The sequence below is a fragment of the Culicoides brevitarsis genome, chromosome 1, assembly GCF_036172545.1.
Source record: "Culicoides brevitarsis isolate CSIRO-B50_1 chromosome 1, AGI_CSIRO_Cbre_v1, whole genome shotgun sequence".
NCBI lineage: Eukaryota > Metazoa > Arthropoda > Insecta > Diptera > Ceratopogonidae > Culicoides > Culicoides brevitarsis.
This window is the reverse complement of record NC_087085.1, coordinates 35,886,689-35,894,669: the sequence shown is the minus strand read 5'-3', so window position 1 is coordinate 35,894,669 and position 7,981 is coordinate 35,886,689.

The window sequence follows — 7,981 nt, the reverse complement described above, 5'->3', positions numbered from 1 at the left end:
AATTTTGCAGGATATTCAATTTATTCAGAACGTAGAACTTTGAATTTAAAACTCATAATAAATTCATAATTTTATTTCAGATTTTTGTTTGAGCCGAAAAAGTTAACTGAACCTAAGTTTAGCTCTCATTTGGAAAAAGCTCCTTGGAACTGAACATATAGATTTGAATTATTATGCAAAGTTACAAAACATTGATAGCAGAGACGAAAAATGGAGACTAACAAAAAGCTGAACTAGATTGGAATTATGATCATTTTTCATTGACTAAAAAAGGTAGCCTTTGAGAAGTCAACTAATGACAAGTATACAAGAAGATCAGATTTTTCTGTGAGAACTTCTGTAAAAGAAGAATAAGATTTTTGGATAGTAACAAAAAGAAAACGTATTTTTATTAACAAACCACGTCAAAGAGTATACTTTAACGATTACTTGACGCATTTTGGCAGACTATAAAGGCAAGTCACAACAAAGGACAGAAGCCTAATGGAAGTAACAAGCTTATTAATTCCAGCTAGTATAAATCACGATGTCTTACATAGAAGAATAGAGTTTAAAATAGAAGTTTAGAAATTTGATTCTTTTGTATGAAAACCTAAAAGCAGAGTTATTATTATATTTCAAATATTTTATGATGCAAATTTTGCAAACTATTTAGACAATATTTACATAATTTGATATATTAAACCTTGTTTTTGAAAAAAAATCAATTTTCATAATCAGACAGACATCAATTCATATTAAGTAGCAAATTTTTAAGGAAATTTCAATTATTTTTAATTTTATAAATCACCCTGTTAAACTTTTTTTTCAACGAAATATTTGTCAATGTTTAATTCAAAATCTAAAACACAAAAACCATCTTTAAAATTTCACCTTTTAAAAATTTCTCACCCGCCAAAAGTTCAAATATATTGACGGAAAAATTTCGCATGTTTCGTTAATCATGCAAACCCAACATCTTGTGCGTCATGGAATTTTGTATTTTTTAAATATTTTCACACCATTTTACATGCACATCACTTAGCAAACAATTATTATAGGGTGAAAAAATTAACCTACCCACGCAAACCTTAGACATTTATTGAATTTTAATCACAACAAAATGATATAACCCAATGTTAACTTCGTCGTACGCGGCATCGAGCGAAAAATCATCATCATCAACGGTTTGTACGGAGCATCAGAGACAACAACTCATACATTTTTTTAATGGGGTTTCTGTTCTGTTTTGCTGTTAATGATCGCTCGGCGTACTTGATATCGTCATATCAATGAGTCTCTGTATAAATTGTTGGTATGCTACGAGAACACCATGAATATCATTACAAAATATACCCATGCTGTATTTTAAGTACACATATTGGTGAACGGCGATGATGATGATGCTATTCTCAATAAATTTAATATAATAATGAAGTGAAAATGCTACTCAACTGCGTGTGACAGATGAATAGAAATCTAATTTTCCGTATCAAGTTCATTTTCAACGCGATTTTTCTTGTCTGAATATTTTTTTTTTGCATTAATAAATTTTTTTATTGAAAGAGTTTTCCGGAAATCTAAAAATTTAAAGATATTAAAGTCTTCTTATGTGTGTTAATTAAATATTGAGACAAAATCAATACAAGTTTTTTTTCATATAAAAATATATTTTTCAGAAAAATAAGACAAGAAGTTTTTTTTCGAAGAAAACAATTTTTCGCATTACCTTTATCATTATGAAGACACGTGCGTTCAAAAAAACTTTGTCTACTGTGCGATTTTTTACACGTTTTCAACTTGTGTGATATCATTTTCATAAATTTTTCACAATTGTCCGTTTTGGCGTCAACGACGATTGGAATTTCGAACATCAAAACCCTTTTAAAATACAAAAAAAAAATCGTCTTTGTTCTCATATAGTTTTGTGCCACACATTTTCCATAACTATTCGGTTCATTGCTCATACTCCAGCTAGCAAAGTCGTTATCTTAATAAAAAGCGAAGAAAAATGTCCCTGGAAGAAAAGACAAAAACTTCTGCGTAAGTTTTTAAACAGATAAAAATGACATGAAAAAGGAAAATACAGATATTTAATTTTCTCACGAAGTTGTTATGGAATTTCTCTAATAATCTAAAGAAGAATTCAATAATGAAATTTAACCGTATACGTAAATGGTATCACATTGTTCTAATATTGCACCACATTATCATCCCTATAAATATTCAACAACTACTGGTGGTTGTTCATCGTATGATGAATGAGGGTGGCAAAAAAAAATTATGCTATCAACAAGCACATATTTTTATACGAAGACGACGAAGATGATTATACCAAGACATTGTTCTGGATATTGAAGGAAATTGCTCTTTGCCATTTATTTTACAATAAAGCTCGATGGTATTACTTTTGCACACAAAACGAAGAAAATTATGTCAAATTTCTTCTACCCACGAAGAAAATTCTTCGATAGTCATTAGCGAAATGTTTTTTTTACATGAGGGACCGAATCCAGTTTTCTGAAAAATATTGATCGAATGACCATCATGAAAATTCACAACTCTTTAAACCGCACTTTAGGGGTTGACTATTATGCTTGTTCCAAGCCATTAAAATTGAATGAAATGGGAAAAAGAAATCATTTTACATTTAACAATATAATAATAGAGAATGGACACTTACGTGTTGAATGTTGGATTGCTATGAGTCAACTATACTGTGAAAAATTTGTGTCTCGCAAATGAAGGAAAAAAGTGCGAGCTATACAACAAAATATATCTTAGCTCAATTTATCAATTTTAATTCTTTTAATATTACTTCAAATTAATGCTGAACAGGTCAAATAAATACTTTTAAAAGGAAGTTCATGCGATTCAAAGAAAAATAATTGCATTCTTTGAAATTTGAAAAATTTTATATTAAAAATAAAATACAAAATTAACCAGTTTAGAATAAACTGATATAGGAAAGTGTTTCTCAGTGTTAAGCTTTTTACTAAATTGAACATTTTTCTTTTTTAAGCTGATAGAATATTTCGAACTTTGCTCCAACTTTCATCAAATCTTGATTTTTGTCACTTGTGAGTTGATCTGCTAATATGGCTATATTCGAAAGCCCGATTTTTGTGTTTATATTGTCGTCAGATAGTTTAATTTTTGTTCTTAAAATACTTCCAAATAGTGTGTTATACACACAAAAGTCAAAAAATAAAAAAAATAGTATGGACGATATAATTGTAGGCAACTTTAGTATAGACCAACTGTTTTAGTTTCCTTCGTTTAACAAAAGTTCAATTTGTTTTTTGAGCTGTTGTGGATTTTTTTATCAGAATACCCTGAATATCTTCAATGGTTCTCTTATTGATGTAATTGTCCTCAAGAGAGTTTCTTTTGTAGTCACTTATTATAGTCTGTCGTACACTTCCGAAGCAATTATTTGGTAAAACTGTAAAAAGAAATAAATAATGATGAAATTAAATAAATTCGATATTTTTAAAACTATTAAGTTCATTATTCTAAATTTTGGTAACAATATCAATTTTGAATAACTTACATCAAATTCATTTATAACTCGCATCATGTCTCGCAAATTTTTATTTAATGCGAAACTTTAATTTTTACAATGCGAATTCGCAATTTCACAGAAACAAAAATTAACTTAAAGAAAGTTGTCAATTTAGCCTTTTTAATTTGATTTTTTTTAATGAAAATCTTTAAATTAAAAAAAAATAGAATCTCAAAAAATTTTAAAGATTTTTGTGAAAATTTTCATATTTTGACATTAAGCTGTCACAACACACCATCAAAAAGTGTGAAAGCGGTAAGGGGTTGAATTTATTAGAATCATACAAATGACAAGAAAATGTATTAACACGTACCAGAGAGATATATCATATTTTAGGTTGCATTAAAGAAATAAAGGAAAAAAATCTAAAATACATTCGAGGGAACGAGCGACGACCAAATGGGAGGGAATATGCTAGATGTTAACATCGATATCAACTATGTGTTAAGTAGGTCGGCATTTTATCTTCTTTGTGTTCTTTATACAAGAGATTTTACGCTCGACTAGTATTTTTACTATTCCACGAGAAAAATCTTTTATTCATTACATTCTCACTTTATATGACGAGCACGACGACCATTTACTCTCACAAAAGAAAAATTGAAATTGTCTTATTTTATTGAGCATTAAATTTTTTTTTTGTGGGGAAGCTCGTGTTCCAACAAGTGTTCCGTAGGAGGCAATAAATTAACTTTAAAAGCATATTTTGCCGATTTGAAGAACAACTTTTTGACATTTCAGGATATTGCAGTGTGACAAAGCAAGAAATTCTTCAAAGCAAGACGGATCCCGTATAATTGGAGAAATTTCCCTGCTCAAAATTTTAGTTAAAAATTGATGATATGTGTTAAATATAATTTCATCACACACACATGCAGTCTCTTTTGATAAACAATGCGTAAAATGAAATCAGAATTTAATTCTGAATAAAGAAGCTGTCACAAACACGCTTCGATGTCGAGAAGAGGACCTATGAGGACACTTTTGTCTTTTTAATAGCCTCTGGTCATAACACACTCTTCTCTACTTTCGTCATAAAAACGTAAAAAAATATTTTTAAAATTAATTTTTTATGCAAAATTTTAAAATCATGCAATATTGCATGCGGTCATTGAAGAGGAAGGACGTCGCTCGTCATTTTTAGCACCTTTTAAATGCTTGTCCATGAATAAAATTTTCCATGTTGTGTTTTCATCAGCAACATCGTCATTTCTTAATTCAAATTACATTTCAATTAAGTTTTCCATTTACTCGAACGAATGATGGAAGAAGCCCAACGCTCGGTACGGAGGTAATAAGTACCTACAGAAGAAAGTTCGTTTAAATTAATGCAAGTTTTAATTTAATCAAGGTTTTGTGAACTTCATACTTGGATCTTTTTCCGTACTGACTGTCTCTGTATGAAATTGTAAGTAACTGAAAAGAAGAGAAAAAAAGATATTTTAAGGTTTATGAACATAATTTTACTTTATTAAGTTATGTTATGGCAATCAATGACACAATTAATGACGTCTTCTTTTTATTTTTAGTTTTTTGAATGTTTGAATAGGAACTCATCAATTTTTTTTATTTTCTTTGACTAAATTTAAACAAAAAAAAAACATTTAAAGATGTTAGCGCCATTTAAAGATGTTAGCAAAAAAAATTGATGAAAAAAAATTTAAGTCAAAATCCTCTTATTATGAGGGCTCACATATCGATTTTTCAAAATTTTTTCAACTTTTGTAGATCACGGTTCTCCAGCTCAAATTGAAGGTTTTGGCATTAGAAACAACTTTTGTTTTGGACTTTTTCTAAATTTTGCGTTTCCGATGTACAGGAGCCATTTAAAGATGTTAGCAAAAAAAATTGATGAAAAAAAATTTAAGTCAAAATCCTCTTATTATGAGGGCTCACATACCGATTTTTCAAAATTGAGCTATATTACCGTTCTCCGTCTCAAAATGAAGGTTTTGATGTTAGAAACAACTTTTGTTTTGGACTTTTTCTAAATATTGCGTTTTCGATGTACAGGAGCCATTTAATGATGTTAGCAAAAAAAATTGATGAAAAAAAATTTCCTCTTAAGTTTTTCAAAATTTTTTCAAAATCCTCTTAAGGTTATGAGGTTTTGCTCACATACAGGAGCCATTTAAAGATTTTTGATGAAAAAAAATTTAAGTCAAAATCCTCTTATTATGAGGGCTCACATACCGATTTTTCAAAATTGAGCTATATTACCGTTCTCCGTCTCAAAATGAAGGTTTTGATGTTAGAAACAACTTTTGTTTTGGACTTTTTCTAAATATTGCGTTTTCGATGTACAGGAGCCATTTAAAGATGTTAGCAAAAAAAATTTAAGTCAAAATCCTCTTATTATGAGGGCTCACATACCGATTTTTCAAAATTTTTTCAACTTTTGTAGATCACGGTTCTCCAGCACAAAATGAAGGTTTTGATGTTAGAAACAACTTTTGTTTTGGACTTTTTCTAAATTTTGCGTTTTGTTAGCGATGTACAGGAGCCATTTAAAGATGTTTTGATGAAAAAAAATTTAAGTCAAAATCCTCTTATTATGATGTACAGGATTTTTAAAGATGTTAGCAAAAAAAATTTATGAAAAAAAATCCTCTTATTATGAGGGCTCACATACCGATTTTTCAAAATTGAGCTATACCACGGTTCTCCAGCTCAAATTGAAGGTTTTGGCATTAGAAACAACTTTTGTTTTGGACTTTTTCTAAATTTTGCGTTTTCGATGTACAGGAGCCATTTAAAGATGTTAGCAAAAAAAAATAGATGAAAAAAAATTTAAGTCAAAAACCACTTATTATGAGGGCTCACATACCGATTTTTCAAAATTGAGCTATATTACCGTTCTCCGTCTCAAAATGAAGGTTTTGATGTTAGAAACAACTTTTGTTTTGGACTTTTTCTAAATTTTGCGTTTTCGATGTACAGGAGCCATTTAAAGATGTTAGCAAAAAAAATTTAAGTCAAAATCCTCTTATTATGAGGGCTCACATACCGATTTTTCAAAATTGAGCTATATTACCGTTCTCCGTCTCAAAATGAAGGTTTTGATGTTAGAAACAACTTTTGTTTTGGACTTTTTCTAAATATTGCGTTTTCGATGTACAGGAGCCATTTAAAGATGTTAGCAAAAAAAATTGATGAAAAAAAATTTAAGTCAAAATCCTCTTATTATGAGGGCTCACATACCGATTTTTCAAAATTGAGCTATATTACCGTTCTCCGTCTCAAAATGAAGGTTTTGATGTTAGAAACAACTTTTGTTTTGGATTTACAGGAGCCATTTAAAGATGTTAGCAAAAAAAATTTAAGTCTTTTTCTAAATATTGCGTTTTCGATGTACAGGAGCCATTTAAAGATGTTAGCAAAAAAAATTTAAGTCAAAATCCTCTTATTATGAGGGCTCACATACCGATTTTTCAAAATTGAGCTATATTACCGTTCTCCGTCTCAAAATGAAGGTTTTGATGTTAGAAACAACTTTTGTTTTGGACTTTTTCTAAATTTTGCGTTTTCGATGTACAGGAGCCATTTAAAGATGTTAGCAAAAAAAATTTAAGTCAAAATCCTCTTATTATGAGGGCTCACATACCGATTTTTCAAAATTGAGCTATATTACGTTCTCCGTCTCAAAATGAAGGTTTTGATGTTAGAAACAACTTTTGTTTTGGACTTTTTCTAAATTTTGCGTTTTCGATGTACAGGAGCCATTTAAAGATGTTAGCAAAAAAAATTGAAAAAAAAATTTAAGTCAAAATCCTCTTATTATGAGGGCTCACATACCGATTTTTCAAAATTGAGCTATATTACCGTTCTCCGTCTCAAAATGAAGGTTTTGATGTTAGAAACAACTTTTGTTTTGGACTTTTTCTAAATATTGCGTTTTCGATGTACAGGAGCCATTTAAAGATGTTAGCGAAAAAAATTTAAGTCAAAATCCTCTTATTATGAGGGCTCACATACCGATTTTTCAAAATTGAGCTATATTACCGTTCTCCGTCTCAAATTGAAGGTTTTGGCATTAGAAACAACTTTTGTTTTGGACTTTTTCTAAATTTTGCGTTTCCGATGTACAGGAGCCATTTAAAGATGTAAGCAAAAAAAATTGATGAAAAAAAATTTAAGTCAAAATCCTCTTATTATGAAGGCTCACATACCGATTTTTCAAAATTTTTTCAACTTTTGTAGATCACGGTTCTCCAGCTCAAATTGAAGGTTTTGGCATTAGAAACAACTTTTGTTTTGGACTTTTTCTAAATTTTGCGTTTCCGATGTACAGGAGCCATTTAAAGATGTTAGCAAAAAAAATTGATGAAAAAAAATTTTAACGGATAAAATTTTTGTCATTCTGAAGTATTCCAACAGATGGAGTCCATATCAAGCTCAAACCCTGCTCATCTGGTTTAATGGAAAAAATTGGAACTA